This window comes from Chrysochloris asiatica, unplaced genomic scaffold (assembly GCF_000296735.1).
Source record: "Chrysochloris asiatica unplaced genomic scaffold, ChrAsi1.0 scaffold00130, whole genome shotgun sequence".
Lineage (NCBI taxonomy): Eukaryota > Metazoa > Chordata > Mammalia > Afrosoricida > Chrysochloridae > Chrysochloris > Chrysochloris asiatica.
Genome location: NW_006408648.1, coordinates 2,307,004 through 2,325,989, shown reverse-complemented (window position 1 = coordinate 2,325,989; position 18,986 = coordinate 2,307,004). Strand labels below are relative to the sequence as shown.

Genomic DNA, 18,986 nt, shown 5'->3' with positions numbered 1-18,986 from the left:
TCAGCTTGAGGACTAGGTGCGCCTGACCCAAGCCATGGTATTTTCAGTAACCTCATATGCTTGCAAAATCTGGACAGTGAATAAGGAAGACCGCAGAAGAATTGATGCTTTTGAGTTATGGTGTTGGAGGAGAATATTGAAAATGCCATGGGTATGCCAAAAGAACCAATAGATTTATTTTGGAATGAGTGCAGCCAGAGACCAAGATGGCCAAACTTCGTCTCTCATACTTTTGGACATATTGTCAGGAGGGGCCAGTCTCTGGAGAAGGATATCATGTTTGGTAAGGTGGAGGGTCAGAGAAAAAGAGGAAGACCCTTAACGAGATGGATTGGCCAAGTGCAGCATTGGTGGACTCAATCGTGGCAGTAGTAGTGAGGTTGGCCCAGGATCGGGCAGTGTTTCGTTCTGCTGTGCATAATGTCACTATGGGTCGGTACCAACTCAATGGCACCAAACAACAACAATCATCCTGGTGTGGTGCCAGAAGGTCAGTTTGAACTGCAAGGTCAGTGTTTCAAACCCACCAACCGCTCCTCAGAATCCCTATGTTGTTGTTAAGTGCCTATGTCCGACTCATTGCGACCCTGCACAGGGTTTCCGAGGCTGTAAATCTTTACGGGAGCAGAATGCCTCATCTTTCTCCCGTGGAACTGCTGGTGGTTTCAAACTGCTGACCTTGCGGTTCACAGGCCGATTCGTAACCACTACACTACCAGAATCCCTATACAGGGTCCCTATGACTTGGAAGGAGTCCTGGTGTGGCACTGCGGGTTAATGTGCTGGACTGTAAGATTGGTTTAAACAGCAGGGTCGCTCCTCGGAAACCCTTTACAGGGTTGCTATGAGTCAGAACTGACTCAAAGATTCTTTTTTTCCCCCCCAAGGACTCTTAATAACAACAACATGAATTGGAAACGACTCAGTAGCACTTAACACTAACATCCTTCTCATCCTATGGGGAAAGTACTGTGCTTGTACTACTGTTGTTGTTAAGTTTCGTTGTTAAGTGCCATAGCGACCCTGTATAGGGTTTCCAAAGAACGTCTGGTGAGTTTGAACTGCCAGCCTTACAATTCAAACGACCTTTTGGTCCAGTGCTTATCCTACAGCGCCATTGTTGTTGTTAGGTGCTGTTGAGTCAATTCCAACCCATAGTGACCCTGTGTAGGTGAGCTTGAACCACCAACCTTGTAATTCAATCCGACTTTGCAGTCTAGCACATTAACCCACAGCATCACACCAGGACACTTATTGTTAGGAGGGTAGAATTCCAACTAGAATATGTCTAGTTGCATCCTTGGGGTTTAGAAGGACCTGGTTTGAGTGCTGACCGTACACTTGGTATTCTGTATGCTTATCCTTGGATTGAGTTGGTGACTTCTTTGAGTCTCAGTTCCTTCTTCTGCCAAATGAGGATATTCTACTTTTTCCTTTTTACTCTCTCTAAAGAGCATGTTGCCTACACTGTTGTATGTTGAGTATATTTGACTTATAGAGACCCAATATGACAGAGTAGACCTGCCCCATAGTTTCCTAGACTCTATGGGACAGACCACCCAGGTCTTTTCTCCCATGGAGCCACTGGTGGGTTTGAACCAAGACCTTTCAGTGAGCAGCCAGGCGCTAGGAGAGTCAGTGAAGAAGCCTGAATTGTGATAGTTAAAAACAAAAGCGAGGTGCACCTCCAGAAACGTTCTTAGGATGGAGTGTCTGATGTTCAGAGAAAGCCTGATCAGAAGTTGGCTAACAACTGGGGGCGCCATTCAGATGTCTCAACTTTGCAGTTGCCAAGCCCTCCCCACTCAAAACCCCCATCTCTCTTTCTCCTTCCCCATATCTCCGGCCCTGTGAGGTGCCCCCACCCTCACCCACGTGCCCTTCCCACGCTCTGAGCTGTCAAGGGAGCCTCAATGACAGCTTCCATTGTCTGCCTCACCCACACTCTTCTCCATACCTCTCTCCTGCTTCCCACCACCTCAACCCCACTCGGCAGCAGTGATTGCTGGGTTCTTATAGATGAAGTTCTTGCAAACTCACCTGTTCTGTGGTCCTGGAGACCGAGAGCCTACTCTTCTATCGGTTCTTTTCTCACCTCACGAGGAGAGGGCTTGGTGTTACTGCAAAGGAATAGAGAGACTTACTTCCATGAACAGAGCTGGTGGGAGGGCACAGCCCCAGGGAAGAGCCAAGGCACAGCCTCAAGTGTGACTCTTGAAGTTCTCATTTCCCTCATCTCTCACTCTGGTGGTCTCTATACTAACACCACCCCCATGCCAACCCCTTCTCTCAACTCTCAGACCTCTGACATCAAAACACCAGGTGTAGAGTGTCTGCCAGTGATCCTGAGTCCCTGCATAAACCTATATGTAAATGGATGAGTGGAACCTCAGCCCCTAGACTGGTGCATATTAAAATAAGCGTTTGCATCTGATTCTGTATCCAAGTACAGTAATACAATAACCAGTACCCAGAAATTCACGTCGCTAGGAGAATTTCCGTCCGAGTTCCTGGAAGCTGGGACAGGACATTCTGATAATGAGAGTGTGGGACAGGAGAGCTAACAAAATGGGTCTCTTTTTGCAGTGCCAGCGCTTCCTTTGTGAGTTAGGTGACTTTCTCTATTTATAATAATTGATGTCACTTGCGTCTGAATCATTTCTCACTTCTCTAATCCTCACACTAACTCTGAGTGATAGGCAGGAATGAGTGCTAAGCATCTCCATTTTGTCTTTGGGGAAACAAAGGCATGAAGAGACACATATAAAGACTTTTGGCTGATCAAAACTGGGCCAGGACCAGAGCCCCGGGTGTTTCCATGGCCAGGGCTCCCCTCTCCTTCAGTTATGGTCATCTGTGGCAGGTGGCTAGGAGAAGAGCCCCGAGTTTTAACACAGAGGTGGGACTCTCCTACAACAGTGTCAACTCCCTTCTTGCAGAACGGGGACAGCTGGGAGTGAGATGGGGACGATTAAAGTTCCAGATATTACCTGGTCTCAGTTATTACCTCTCTCTCTCTATCCATTGTTCCCAATGGATAGAAGATGATTTGTTGCAAAAATCAATCGATGGATTTTTGCAGGGTTCTTTGCTCTGGAAAGACATCTCTGGGTGGCATAAACAGTACTAGCTAGAAGGTTAGTGGTTTAAACCCACTCAAAACCACCTCGGAAGAAGCCGTCTGCTTCCAAAAGGCCACAGACATTGAAAACCTTATAGAGGACAGTTGTACTCTTGATATGTGTAGGGTTGCCATGAGTTGGAATTGACTCAGCAGTAACTGGTATTAGAGTATCTGCTCTGGGAAGCTTGGGTACTGGTTCAATGTGTTATTTCAAAGTCAGAGGTTTGTTCTACCAGAAGGAGGTGTGGACTGTGGATTCAAGTAGCTTAAATTAGGAGCAGCTCAACAGTGGGGGAGCTCATGTGTCTTCAACATCATTCTCTCTTTATGGGCACTTGGGAAGACTGTGTTCCCAAGTCTCACTCACAGCTAATTTGGGTTAGATTGAGTTTTAGCTAATGGAATGTGGGCAAAAGTGACCCATGCTATGATATACACCACTTCAAGGTCTGGCCCGTAAAAAAAAAAAAAAAAATGCTGCGCTTTATAACAACCAAAAAAAAAAAATGTGAATGGTCACTTAGGTAGATATGTATGCATATGCAGGTGCCCCCCGCTATCTGAAAGTAGAGTGCACCTATGAAACCATTTGTAAGCCTAGATGACATAAAGCAAAGATGCAGTTATCATTCATTTATATGGGAAGCTTTTTTGAGCCTTCCCAGGCCCCCCAAAAATGATCCTACCAAGTCGTATGAAATAACACATAAAACTAAAATAACACTAACACGTAGTGTTTGCAGGCAGTTCAAAGCTGTGGCGACTTGATACTGCGCTGCGATGCTGAGTGTAGTTCCCATGGAAAGAGCGTGGCAACCCTGCTTTTGCTACTTGTGTACGTACTGCCTCTTTAACAGCTCACTGCAAAACAATCACTGAATGCTAGTTTTACTTTTCTTCTAAAAGGTGAAGAATCTGCTTCAGAATTTTTTCCGGTTAGCAAAAATAGGTACTAATGTAGGTCTTTCATAAAAGTGAAGTGGCGTAAGCAAACTTTCAAAAAGTAGATAACTAGCTGTGTTTGGAAGGCATGTATGAATATATGAGTTTGCATGTATAGATGTATCTAAGGGCGTATGTTCAGGCAGGTGTGTATGTGCTGCGTATATATTCATCTATGTAGTAAAACACAGAGGAGCCCAGCTGCGCATACTTCCTAGGTTTAACTTCAGTTTACTGGGTTTGAAGACGTAGGATACAGTCTCAGGGACAACTTAATCGGTGGGCATACGTACTTTATAAAGATAATGTTCCATATGCTAGTTTAGTATGTATTAAAATCGCATGAGAGACCATCTAAGATATGACCATTGGTCTGTACTTCTCTGGAGCAAAAGAGAAAAGGAGGAAGCCAAAAACTCAGAGAAGAAAGTAGTCTATAGAATAATAGCCCACTCAAATCATGGCCTGAGCTATCCTGAAATCAGAAGAACTAGATGGTGCCCAGCTACCACTCTACCAACCATGCTGACCAGAGACACAGTAGGTGGTCCCACACAGAATGGGAGAATGAACCTCACATTCCTAAAAAAGAGACCAGACTAACTGTGGGCCAGTAAGACCTTCACCCTGAGATCCCCTTTAAACTTGGAACAGAAGCCACCAGAGGTCATCTTTCAGCCCAATAGCAGATTGGCTCATAATGTAAGCAATATCACCCGTGAGTTCTGTGCTCCTTTATGTCGTAAGTATATGAGATTAAATGGTCAATATTTACCCTGAAACTAAGATGAGGCAGTATGTGGGGGAGGGCACAGAAGCTAGATTAATGAACACAGAACAACGAGACTGGAAATCATGCCAATGCTACTGAACAATATATTTGGAAATTGTTAAATGGGAACCTCATTTGCTCTGTAAACTTCCACCAAAAATACAGCACAATAAAAAAGACTGAAAAAAGAACATACTGTGCAATCCTCCAACGTTCTCTTTTCCTATTCCACAGTGACCCTAAAGGCCACATGTTTTAGATGGCATAGCTACAATATGAAGTAGAGGCACTTGACCTGCATCAGATTTTTTAATGAGTCAGTACTAAGCTTTTATTGAGTTAAGACTCTGAGATTTGGGGGTGTATGTGTTACTGTAGCATAGCCTAACCCATTCTGATCAATAGAACAGCACATTAGAATGAATACTGGTATGGCGCTGTGGGTTAATGCTCTGGACTACAAAGTTGGTTTGAACTGCAAGGTCTACAGTTCAATCTCACCAGCTGTTCCTTGGAAACTCTATACAGGGGTTTCTATGGGTCGGAACTGACTGATGACACTTAACAACAGCAACAACAACATTAGAACCAAGAGGCCTGATGTTGTCCCTGCTACCTGACAGTGCGATCTTGGGCACTGGACTTGTTTCTTCACCTAACAATGCAGGGCATTAAGCCCTCTCAGGGTCTGAAATATGGTGAGACTGTGAAGTGAACAGGCTGGTGCTGGGGACTGAATGGCTCTTGAGCTCAGCTGGAGAAGTAGAACAGATGCCTGCTACATGGGAGCTATTTCTTAGTTTTGTTCTGAAGTGGAATTCATGGACCTAGCTTTAGGAAATGCCCAGAAGCTCACAACTGGGCATGCAGTATTTTGTGAGTGTTCATTTTCTGCTAGACACTGTACTAGGTGCTGGTGATTCTTTGGTGAGCTCTTAGGAAATTGCTTATAGTTTAATAGGGAAGACGTACACTGACAAATCACACTGGAGACGGTAAAATCTTGACTGTACCCAGAATGTCCTTAGAAGTGAGGACGTCAAAACTTTGTCTTACGTACTTTGGATATGTTATCAGGAGGGACCAGTCCCTGGAGGAGAACGTGATGCTTGGTCAACTAGAAAGCCAGCCAAAAGAGGAAGAGCCTCAACAAGATGGATTGTTGACACAATGGCTGCAACAATGGGCTCAAACTTAGAAATGATTGTGAGGATGGCACAGGATTGAGCAGCATCTCATTCTGCTGTGCATAGGGTGCTGAGTTAGGACTGACTCCAGGGCACCGAACAGCAACAACTCAGAACGAAAAGGGAGGGACCAACACTGACACATGCGGTATGGTGACTGTTATGAGGAAAATTGTTCTGGGAGATTAGAAAAGACTTTCCAGAGTAATTGAATATTTGGCTGCAGGCTAAAGGAAGAGTAGGTAGTGGCAGAGTGGTGTGTCAGGTAGAAGAAGTGTATTGTTAGAAGAAGGATTAGCATGTGCAAAGATCCTGTGGCAGGATTGAGCAGGGATTGAATTCAAGGGTAGTGATATCAAGAAGTGGGGAAATAGGTGTCAGATGAGATTGCAAAAGCAGTAGGAGCCAGCTGGCACAGCCCATGTAGCTGAGTGAAGGAATTTGGATTTTATTCTGAGATTTGGGATTTATTAATATTTGAAACTAGAGGGAAGTACAGTTTGTATGATTGGATTTGTGTTTTGAAAAGATCGTTTTGGCTTCTGTGTAGAGAGCTTTCCTGCTCTTGTCTACTATGATTTTGTCAACTGGAAGTGGACTGGTGTGTGGGTGTGTTTGTGAATATGTGTGTTGCTTTGGAAAGGCCAAGCCCAAGGCTATCTTCTGCTGCGGCCCGGCTTCCCTACTGGTCTGTTTTAGCCCAGATAAAAAGCACTCGGTGCTTGAAAAACACCAGAGGATGAAACTTTCCCAGGGGATGATGGGAATTCACTGGATACAAATCCTAGTTCTGGGAAGAATGCTAGTGGAGAAAGGAACTATTGTCTAAAATTAGATTTTGGGAATATTTCAATGAAACTTTTTCTTCCTGCCCCTTTCTTGATGAGGCTCTTCCAGTTTCCTCCTTCCTGTCTGCCTAGACCTTTGTTCTGCAGCCTCATCCTCCTTCTGGCCCTTTTGATCCTCTTAGCTCACATTCTCACCCTGCCCAGAGTCACCTAGGGCTGGGGCTTCAGGGGGTTCACTGCTAATTATCCTCCTAGGCATGCGTATAGTTGGCAGAATAGGACACAGGCTGCCTGTGATTTCTATGCAGACTGTGTCCTTAGGTCTTGAGCAGGGGAGGCACCTTTAGGAACAGATGTCCCTTCTCACAACCTGGACTGGGCAGAAAGAACTTAGAGTCCTTAGAAGAAATTCTCATTTTCCTTACGAAAGTGCCATGGTCCACAAACATTCCTGCACCCCTTAGCTTTTGTGTGACCAACTTTGCAGCACCCTTGACATTTCTTCAGACCTGTTGTTGTTTGCTGTTAAGTGCTGTTGAGTAGGTTCTGACTCACAGTGATCCTGTATAGGGTTTCAGAGGCGCAGCTGGTGGGTTTGAACTGCCCACTTTGTGGCTCGAAGTCCAGTGTTTATGACCACCTTAGTCACATTCCTGCTGAAACAGGAGCTTAGCAGACCTTGAGTCTCCCCTGTTGCCCATTGCACCCCTTGCCCTGGAGAGCCAGCATATTGAGTACTTGAAGGTCTACTGCACACTTTTCTACATGGCCACAAAATTACTCAACTTTTGGGCAAGAAAATCCTCCACAATTATCGCCACCATTATTTCCACCATTGTGACACAGCCAGGTCTTTGTGGAGCCCCAGCCAGGACAGACACCCTGAGTATATAGATAGTGCTCTGTTTCTCAGGCTAAATGAGGCCTTCGAGGTCACTCTGCCACCCTTCTTCCATCTACACTTGCCATATGAACACCCTGCTCCACATCCTGGATTGCAGAGTGCCCGGCACACCGTTGGGCCTCAGAACACTCAAGGATGAAACCAGCTCTTAGAATGGCTAGTTGGCCCAAGGTCTCTCGTTCCTCTGACCCGCTATACACTCTTGGGGCAAATTCTTAGCTGTAGACATTCTTTCTCAAGAAAGTAATATGGTGCCTGCTGACCTTGGGTTGCAGATTCTCCAGATTGCTATGAGAACTGGGACAGACAGGCCCATCCCAGATGGGTGGCTGAGCCCAGAGACAGGGTGGGCTGGGCTGTTGGGGTGAAGCCTTGATGAGAGTCTTCAGGAAGGACACACTGCTGAGAGTCCTCTTGGCTGAGATTGCTGGCAGTAAAACCTGGGAAAACTCAGAGCCTGGTTTATCTCTGTTTGTCGTCCACTGAGGAAAAATGAGAGTGTGCTTCCTTCTCTGAGGCAAAGCTGTTTATATCTGTAGGATCTTGATACACGCGTGTGTGCTTTCACACACACAGACTTGAAAATAAATGAGTCCTCCATGTTGGACTCCTTGGCAGTGAGCAGACACTAAACAGATCCTCTTCATTTTCCCTCAGAACAAATGTGCTGCCCTTGAAACAGCCTTTGAAGGGGAAGAAAGAGGGTGGGAGGTTTCATTCCCCTGGGGGCTTTATGAAGACCAGGAGACAGCTGACAACATTTACATTAAATGGGAGAATACAAGAGTAGTAGTTGTAAGAACAATTCTCAACTCTTCATTCTGAACTCATCATATGCCCATAATTGATAGTTTTCTCAACTTTTATATCTCTGTCAAACCCAGTTGGCATTGAGTTCATTCTGACTCATGGTGATCCCTTGTGTATCAGAACAGAACTGTACTCCATAGCCTTTTCAATGGCTGCTTTTGGGGGAAGTAGATCACGCAGCCTTTCTTTTGAAGAGCTCTGGGTGGCTCCTTTGGTTAGCACAAGCGTGTTAACTGGTTATACTACACAGGGACTCCCAATCTCTGTCAAAGATTCCATAAACATTTGAGTCTCTCTTGGGTTGGTCCCAGTCTTGTCGGTACTTCCTTTAGATGAGTATCATCTCTTGGATTTCTGTCACCTTTTCAGCCCTACCACCATCTCCCTGGGGTTCTGGTGTGGCACTGTGGGTTAATGCGTCAGACTGCAAAGTCAGTTTGAACCACAAGGTCGGTACTTCAAGCTCACTAGCCACTCCTTGGAAACCCTATACAGGGTTGCTGTGGGTTGGAACCAACTCAACAGCACTTAACAATAACAGCAAATCCCTCTTTGCAATTGTAGACAATCATTCTTCTGTCTTATGGGATAGTATAGCATAATAGTTAAGAGCATGGGTTTTAGAGTCAGCTAGTTCTAGTGAGAAAAGACCTGGCAATTTGTTCCCATAAAAATTACAGCTTATTCACCAAAGAAGACATTCAGGTAGCCAACATGTGAAGAAATATTCATGATCATTGACCATTAGAGAGATGCAAATCAAAACAATGAGATATCATCTCACACCAGCATTAATAGCAAAGTTAAAAAAAACCAAAAACAGAAAATGCAAATACTGGCAAAGGTATGGAGAGTCTGGGACCCTCCTACATTGCTGGTGGGACTGTTAAATGGTCCAACCACTCTGAGAAAACTTTCACTTTCTCAGAAAGTTGGAAATAGAAATACCTCATGACCCAGTAATTTCTCTACTTGGTATATATCCACAAGAAATACAAGCCATAGCACGAGTAGATATATGCACACCAATGTTCATAGCAGCACTATTCACAACAGCAAAAAGATGGAGATCGCTATGAGTTGGAACTGACTCAAGGACTAAGACTGACTACGAAGAAAGACCTGGCTATCTACTCCTAAAACTCAGCCAACGAAACCCTATAGATCACAACGATTCTATTTACAGTCGATCATGGAGATGGCATAGGACCATGTTTGGTTCCTTCGTGCGTGAACAATGGCAGCTTGCAACAACAAAACCAACAAAAAGTTAAGAGATGCATCTATTATCCTAATGTTACAAAGTGCCCCAGTAGTAGAAATGTGATGGGAATTCAAGGTCCATGCTCCTTCAGGCCTGGCCCTTGGCTACCTGAGGGGCTCCTGGCCTCTTGGTCACATTCCACAGCTTAACAAGTGTCAGTGATGAAAACAGACACCAGCCTTCCCAGTGCCAGCAGCGGCTTTGTTTTGACAAAGGCAATTTTAGTCTAAGTGACTTGTGCTAGCACTTGAGGCGCTCCTCACAGTATGAACTTGCCAAGGACCTCTGCCCCAGCTTCCCAGGGCCCTCCAGAGTAGGGTATCATTTCTGTGACCGTGGGCTAGGGTGGTGAGAATGTGTCTCTCCCTCGGTGCACATCTGTGGCATGGGTAGTCCCAGTCAGCAGAGGATTTCTAATGGTCTGGAATGCATTGGATGATTGGTAACAGACTTCCTTTCTTAATTATTTTTGGTTCAGTTGAGGTCAGATCAGTCTGTATTCCTTGTGTACATATCAGCTGCCTGGAATGACCATGGTTAGACAAACCAGTCAGTCCTTGATGCTTCTTTCTGCCCATCCTGCTCTAAACCAAATGTTTACCTAATACCTGCCGTTTGTTAGGCACAGTGCTAGGTGCTGGAGACTTTGTGAGATGTGGTCCCAGAGCCGAGAGGTACCTGGCTGATTCTGTGGAAGTAATTAACCATGGATAACTCTTATAATTTAACAGACAAGAATTGGAAACCAAGTGATACAACTTTTTGAACATCTCTACCCTTCGCTCATGTAAGGAGCTCTGGTAACGTAGTAGTGACAAATTGGGCTGCGAACCTCACGGTCAGCAGTTCGAAACTACCAGCTGTTCCATGGGAAAAAGAGGAGGCTTTCTGCTCCCGTAAAGATTTACAGCCTCGGAAACCCTGTACAGGGTCACTATGGGTCGGAACTAACTCCATGGCACATAACAACTACAACAACCATTCGCTCAAGCATGGCAACAATTGTGAGGCTGGCTCAGGATTGGGCAGTGTTTCATTCTGTTGTGTATAAGGTTGCTGTGAGTTGGTACTGACTCAATGGCACCTAACAATAACAACAACCCTTCTCTCAGAGGAACTCCTGGTGTGGCGCTGTGGGTTAATGTGCTGGATAGCAAAGTCGGTTTGAACCACAAGGTTGGCAGTTCAAGTGCAGCAGCCACTCCTAGGAAGCCCTATTCAGGGTCGCTGTGGTTGGAACTGACTCAACAGCACTTAACAACAACAACAACTCTTCTCTACTTCTCAGGGTTCAAGTTGTTTGAGTTCAAAGGTGGTATTTGTTGTTGTTGTCGTCAGGTGCCATCGAGTCAGAACCGACTCATAGCGACCCCATGCACAGCAGAACGAAACAATGACCAATTCTGGGCCAACCTCACTACCACCGCCACACTTGACGCCATCAATGATGCCACCTGGCTGATCATCTCCTTGGGGGTTCTCCTCTCTTTCTCTGACCCTCCACCTTACCCAGCATGACATCCTTCTCCAGCGACTGTTCTCTCCGGACAATGTGTCCAAAGTATGAGAGACGAAGCCTAGCCATCATGGCCTCCAAGGAGCACTCTGGTTGCACTTCTTCCAAAACAGATCTATTGGTTCTTTTGGCAATCCATGGCACTTTCAGTATTCTCCTCCAACACCACAACTCAAAGGCATCAATTCTTCTACGATCTTCCTTATTCACTGTCCAGCTTTCACATCCATATGAGGTTATTGAAAATACCATGGCCTGGGTCAGGCGCACCTTAGTCCTCAAGCTGACATCCCCTAATTCCTGCTGTAGCTGTGACCCATGCCGCATGCCACAACATGGACCAGCCTCGAAAGCATCAAATACTGTATGATCTCACTTACATGAAATAAGCACACATATAGAAACCAAAGATTACTAGTGGTGACCTGGGGTGGGAGGGAGAAGTCATTGCTTAGCGGGCAGTGAGTTTATGTTAACGGTGGTAGACGATTTGGAAAAGGATAGCACGAATGGTTACACAACTTGAAGAATGTAATCAAGGCCACTGAATTGCACATGTAGAAAGTTTGTTATGTATGTCTCCAGCAGAATGAAAATGAAAACCCTGTTGACAAACTCAGATTTTCCAAGGCTGGCAGTAAGTGATTTGTTTTGGATTGGGATTATCACTTACGAAGGGTGCACCTTTACAGGAAGACTTTTGAGGAGTAGTTCTGTTGTCACTTCAGGTCTAGGTTTACCTCCCGAACCACCTGCTCTGGGGTCCTCAGTGGTTTTGGTGGTGGGGAGCCATGTGCTGATTTTCTCTGTGGTGTTCACGCTCCATCCTTCCAGGTGGTACACATAGCCAGGAAGGGAGAACATACGGTGTTGTTGGCAAGGATTCCATGCCGGTCCGTCTTTCTGGGGGCTTGGGGCTCTTTCCATCAAATCCCAGCTCTGGGAGGGGGTGAGAAAACACACTGCTCTTTTTTCTTACAGGGTGCTATTAGGGTGGGGACACTGTGCTGGGGCTGATAGTTTCCCTGTCATGTTCCCGGAAAATATCCTGCTCCCAGGTGCTTGGAAAGCAGTGAGGAGAGGTAGCTGGGGGTGGGGATGGGGTGGGTGTCTTCTCTTTGGTGGTCAGGTCCTGAAGAGCCAGGACCAGGACCCTCTACTAGATAATGTGGGGGTAAATTGAGGCAAGAGAAACAATATGGGGGCACCAGGCCAGAGAAGATGAAGGCCCCAGCACATGAACCACAGCATGCCAACACCTTGCAAAGGAATGCTGGTGAAAGCCAGTGTTCAGAAGCACAGTCTGTTGGTGATGGGCCCAACAGAACTGGATGCTGGGTAAGCAAGGTTGGCCTCTGGGCAGGGGAGGGCTGAGTTTTGAGTTCATATTCCTCCACCTCCTCAAGTGACACAGTACTTTGGTTTTTGTTTGTTGTTTTTTTTCTGTCATTCACTAACTTGTTTAGTTTATTGCAAGGTGGTCAGAGACACAAGAAGACCTCACCACATTTATGTTCACACTGGGGAACAGAATTGACTGGTACAAATACAGTGTTAGTTCTGTGGTGAGAGTTCTAATCTTTTTTGGAACTCAGACTTTATGTATTTATTTTTTTCCTATCTTAATGAGAGGTTCTCAGGAGGAAGGCTGGAACCTAGTTGAGGTCGTCTGTAGCTAGGAGCTCAGGTCTGTGGCTATGGGCAGATCTCAGTCTTGATCTCTGGCAGAGACAGTATCAGAGTCTAGAGGGAAATCTCTAGCTTCTGTTTGTCTCTCAGAGAATGAACTGAAACTCTGTATCCATTATCGTTGCATTCCATTTTTCCACAGATTTTTTTTAAGCCCTCCTCCCTTGTGTGCGAATTTTTAAGTTTGAACTCCTATGATACAGGTTAGGTGATGTCATGTTTAACAAAGGACTACTAGAATGTCACCTTTTTTTTTTTAAACTACAAGGTCAAAGATTAGAAATTGCCTAGTGCCTCAAGGCTGCCTTACAGATATACAATTTTATCTCATAATCCTTTATCATATCACATATGTGACAAGCTATTTTATGGAGGTTTAACTGTATGTTGGAGACCTTGATATGGCACTGTAGGATAAGCACTGGACTGTTTACCACAAGGATGGGAGTTTAAACCCACCAGCAGCTTCTTGGAAACCTTTCACAGGGCCACTATGAGTCAGAAATTGTGAAGTATTTCACAATGGTGTGACATATAGTTAACAACAACTCTAAGCCACATCATTGTGACATACTTCACATTTTTCTATTTCTGATTTAGAAATTCCTGATCTGGTTATGAGTTATCATTGCTTTATTATAGCATACGGGTGCAATGCCAATATCTAGAGATTGTTTACCATATTCTATTATTCTATTAGACTCCTGGTGTGGCACTGTAGGATTAGCACTGGACTGTGAACCACAAGGTAGGCAGTTCAAACCTACCAGTCACTTCTCGGAAACCCTATATAGGGTTGCTATGAGTAGGAACTGACTCAACAGTGCTTACCAACAACAACAAAACCTGATTAAGGAGTCCTAGTGTGTTGCAGTGGCTCTGTAGGATAAGCACTGGACTTCGAACCACAAGGTCCACGATTTGAACTATCCAGCTGCTCCACAGGAGAAAGATGTGGCTTTCTGCTCACACAAAGATTTAAAATCTCAGAAACCCTATATCAGGTCCCTATGAGTTGGAACTGACTTAACAATAACAACTAACTGAAAGGTCGGTAGTTTAAACCCAACAGCCACTCCTTGGAGAAAAGACCTTTCACTCTGCTTTCTTATGATTGCAGCCTAGGAAACCTCATGGGGCAGTTCTACTCAGTCAGATACAGTTGCTATGACTTGGAATCCACTTGACAGCGTAAAACAACAAACAGACTGTGAGGCATTGGTGGCTTAATGGTAGAGTTCTCACCTGCCACCCAGGAGACCTGGGTTCAATTCCCAGCCAATGCACCTCCCATCTGTCTGTGGAGGTCTTCACATCATTATGATGTTGACACAGTGTTAGCAACAATAGGCTCAACCATAGCAACGACTGGAAAGATGGTTACAGGATTTGGGCAATGCTTCATTCTGTTGTAGGTAGGGTAGACTCCCTATGAGTCAGAACCAACTCAGTGGCCCTTAGCAAAACAAATGATGTTAAACAGCTTTTAGCTGAGCTTTTAAACTAAGAGACCAGGAAGAAAGGACTGACAATCTGCTTCCAAAAATCAGCCAAAGAAAAACTTTATGGATCATAATGATCTGATCTATAATCAGTCATGAGGTTGACACAAGACGAGGCAGAGTTTCTGTTGTTTATTAGGGGTCAGCATGTGTGGGGTGTTGACTGGATGGCAGATAGCAACAACAACCAAGGGAAGCATGATTGTTATTCTGACATTTTATATTACTTCCCTATTCGTCCACCAACTTAATCTTCTCACAGTCCTTGAAAAGTAGGTGGTATCACCTCATTTTATAGAATCACCTGAGGCTTGCTAAAGTCAGGTTATTTCAGTCAACACCATTCATCTAATACATAGATGAGCTAGTATCTGAACGCGCATCTTCGGATACCAGATCCCGTGTTCTTTCTCCACCCCAAGTTTCAGATCCGTGAGACAGTGCAGAGCCTGCTTCATCTTCCATGTGGGCCTCTGTTTCCCAGCACACTGAGTGCAGCCATATACTTACTTCCTCCTTGCCTGAAGAATCCACTCTGTCTGCTTTGTCTCTGGTCTTGTGTCTGGGCTTGGTCCCAGCTTTTGTCAGGGCCACTGTTTCAGAAATCTTTGACTGTTTTTGAAGTGGACTTTCATTTTCACACCTTTAGTCCCATCCCATCTTCTCTCATCCTTGTGTACACTACCTGCTGGGGTTTCTCCCTTTTGCACTGGGTGATGGAAAGATAGGAGGAATGGGATTAAGACTGCATTTGGATGTACACATCTAGAAGTCTCTGGTGGTTGCAGGTATATTGATTAAGATAAAGGGTAAACTGCCATAGCAGAGAGACACCAGAACATGGCTGAAAGGAGCTGAGAGTTTATTTCTCGTACAATGATCCCAAGGTGAGTGGTCCAGGTGTGGTGTAGTTGCTCAATATCATGAAGTTGCTCCTCCATCCCCTAAGGACATTATTCTCTTCTGTAGGGTCAATGCTGGATTTGTGGTCTGTCCATGTTCCAGCCCAGAGGAAAATGAAAAGGGTGCTGATCTAGGTAAAGCAGGAACTTGTCTTTGAATAAAATAGGAAATGACATTGGAGCTGCTTATCACTTCTGTTCACACTCCTTTGTCCTGAACATGGACACATGACCATACCTGGCTGCAAGGGAGGCTGAGAAAGTCTCTATAGCTGGACAGCTATGTGTTCAGCTACTGCCCACTGCTTGGGAAGAAGGACAGAATGAATTTAGGTGGACGAATTTAATAGGTGTGGCCACAGCCTTTTAAAACAATATTGTTGTTGTTGTTAAGTGCCGTCGAGTCGGTTTCAACCCATAGCGACCCTGTACAGGGTTTCTGAGGGTGTAAATCTTTACGGGAGTAGAAAGCCTCATCTTTCTCCCGCGGAGCAGCTGGTAGTTTCGAACCGCTGACTTTAAGGTTCGCAGCCCGATTTGTAACCACTACACTACCAGAGCTCCGGTAACTATTTTAAAATTTAAAAGATGAATATACATTTTATCTTCTAATGGGGCTGGTATAATAATCTACATCCCATAGGATGGCCGGAAAGCTGAGGATGTGCTTCTGTGTATGGGGAATGCAGGGAGGGTTATTTGCAAGTGAATACTTGCCATAATTTCCCCTCTGGATATTTCTTACTGGCTCCCATGAGGAATGGTTGTATTTAATAGCATTCTTGAGGGAGGAGAGGTAATGTCTCCTTTGGCTCTGCAGAAGAAAAGGAAAGGCTCTGACTCCTCATGCATTAAGAATCGTGGGCAGTTGGTGCTGCTTGGACAAGAGTGTTCATGGCCTTGGCGGCCACCTAGCTATGCGCCTCCCTTAGCAGCACAACTGAGAGTGTGTGGAGACTGGCTGACTCTTTTTGGCTTTCTCTACGGGAGGCTGAGTCACCTTATAGAGTCCTTCGGAAGCAGCTGAGGGCTGTGTAGTTCCGTTCTCTCATTTTTCACAAGAAACCTCATGTGTCCTACCCATGCCTAGTGACCAGCCTGGGAGAACAGCTGGCCCTGCATTCATCTAACTTCTTTGCTTTCACTAGAACCCTATTTCCATATTATCTCATTTCTCCTCCCAGTCTTAGTCTCAGGGCATCTCCCAGTGACATGCTCAAGGTCAGCCAGCTGGTAAGCATCTTATCAAGACTACTGCTGAGCAATGCACACCATTCACGGGACCATATAGACTTGTCTCATGATTCAGCTCCCTGGTTGAAACCACTCTTAAACCCTACTGCCTATAGCAGTTTGTACACATTCATTGGCCTCTCTGTCTTGGTTTAACCTCTGTGTTGTTCAGTTCTGGTGTGGGCCTGCACATTCCATGGAGACCACATAGCTCCATCTTCCACCTTGTGTTTGATGCTCAGCGTCTGACGAAAGGCCACTCTGCTGAGGGTCTGGGATTGTCTTCTGATGTGAGCTGAAGAAAATGCCCTGCAGCCCTCAACTTCCTTTTCACCCATATACTGACTCAACAAGCGTTTTTTGGTGCCTGTTACATATCAGGAAACCTGCTTGACTGCTAAACAAAAGATGGGAGGTTTAGTTTGCCCAGAGATTCTACAGAAAACTCAACCATGGTAAACCCTGTGGAACATAGTTGTTCTCTGTTACACATGAAGTCACTGTGAGTCGGCAGCGATTCTGTGGCACCTGGTACTGGTGGTTGTATGTGGGCTTGGGTGGTGAGCAGAAGGAGGCATGACCTAGCCCTGTGGTTTTGTTAAATTTATTAAATTCTCACCCCTCCAAACTACTAATGGATTGCTAGCCCCAACTTGACTTGCTTTACACCAGTAATGTGATTGCATATGTGTTTTATTCGTAGGTTCACTAGCTCCATTTTAGAGATTAGAGCATTGAGATTCAGAGGGGTTAAGTGACTTGCTCAAAATCACAAGCCACGAACCCTGGTCCCCTGACTCCCAGTACAGAGCTCCTTCCATTGGACTGCTCTGCCTCTCTCTCCCAGGCAACTTCTGGGGCCCTGTACCCCTGAGGAGATGATTGACATTGCTGGATCCAGAGAAGCCCATAGGATGCCCTTCCCTCTTGTTGCAGAGGGTTGGCCCATCAGCCCTAGGACAGCCCATGTAGTGCCCAGGCACTCCACACACCCAGACTCAGCTCCATGCCCATCCTGTGTTGTCCTGTGATTGATGTGAGGGTTCAGTAAGGGACTTGGTAGGAGCCCAGCCTAGTGAGTTACATGTTGGGCTGTAGTTCAAATTCACCAGCTGCTTCATTGGAGAAAGATGAGGCTTTCTGTTCCTGTAAGGATTTTAAAAACCTTGGAAACCCTATACAGAATCCCTGTGCATCAGAACTGAATGGATGGCACTTAACAATAACCAGGAGCTTGGCGGTGGTTTCACTTTCTTGCTTGCGTTCTTTGTTTTTCTTCCAAATTTGGTCAACCTGAAATGGTCCCTGGAGGTGAGCAGTGGAGAGATGAAGGATGGACAGGTGAACAGGTGATGGCTAGGCAATAGGAATGACATATAGAAACCTCGCTTCACCTGTATAGGGTGGAACCAGAACTCCATGTTGAGGTGGGGTGCTTTCTTCCCTCCCCCCTGAATTTGACTCCAGCATTTTGTCAGCCCATTCCATCCACCTACACAGCCAGCGTCATCTCAGCTGTCACCACTGCATGCACAGAACAATGAAAGCTTGTCTAACTTTCCTGGAAGTGGGAGGAGGAAGCCGAGAGTGGGGAACTTGGGGAGGGGGGCAGGGGGACGACTGGATAATTGTTCTCCAAGATGAAATTTTTGCAGGAGAGAAACTTTGCTGCACTCAGATTATAAATAAAGTTCTAGCCCACAAAACTTTATGCCTGGCCGCAAAGCGTATTCTTCCTTATCCCCGAGGTTAGAGAACTGCAAGGGAAGCAATTTGTGGGTGGGCAAGGCCACCCTCCAACTTCTCTAGAAAGTCCTTTTAAGGCACTCCCAGCCAGCCAGCCTCTCTCCTTCACCCCTAACCCCTCTACCTCAACTCATGTCCTTGGTTTGTGTGGAAATTTATTCCCACGCCTTAGAGGGTGGGGTAGGGTGGACCATCGTCTGCCAGAGATCCTGAAGGATTCCGCTTCCTCTGGACTTTCCCGCGAATCTAGTGCAGGTCACATGGGCATTTTGAGTGACTTCCAGGTATGATAGACAGTCTTATAGCTGAAGTTTCTCCACTGCAATGTTGAGCATACCAGAGAACACTTCAGGAGAACTGGAGATAGAATATTTGAAGTCAGGGATGTCCCCGAAGCTCCGGTCATGTCAGGTCAGTCTGTTCTGCCTGAGCAGCCAGAGGCCAGGCTATGGTCAGTTCACGGACTGGCCTAGATGGTTAGAACCTTGGTCATTGCCCATGCATTTCTGATTTTATGAAGAGGACAACAAGTGTTAGCAGAGGAGAAGTGACTTGCCCAGAGCCCAAGTTGTTGTTGTTGTTAGGTGCCATCAAGTCAGTACCGACC

General features: G+C 45.6%; 1 protein-coding gene and 1 non-coding gene across 2 annotated transcripts in view; both read left to right on the top strand.

Annotated features, from left to right (window-relative positions):
* Positions 1 to 18,986, top strand: part of ADCY5 (adenylate cyclase 5) — a 244,580-nt gene that overhangs the window by 126,285 nt on the left and 99,309 nt on the right. The window lies entirely within an intron of this gene.
* On the top strand, positions 14,212 to 14,282 carry TRNAG-GCC. Its single transcript has one exon. It is a non-coding gene; the product is annotated as a tRNA-Gly (tRNA).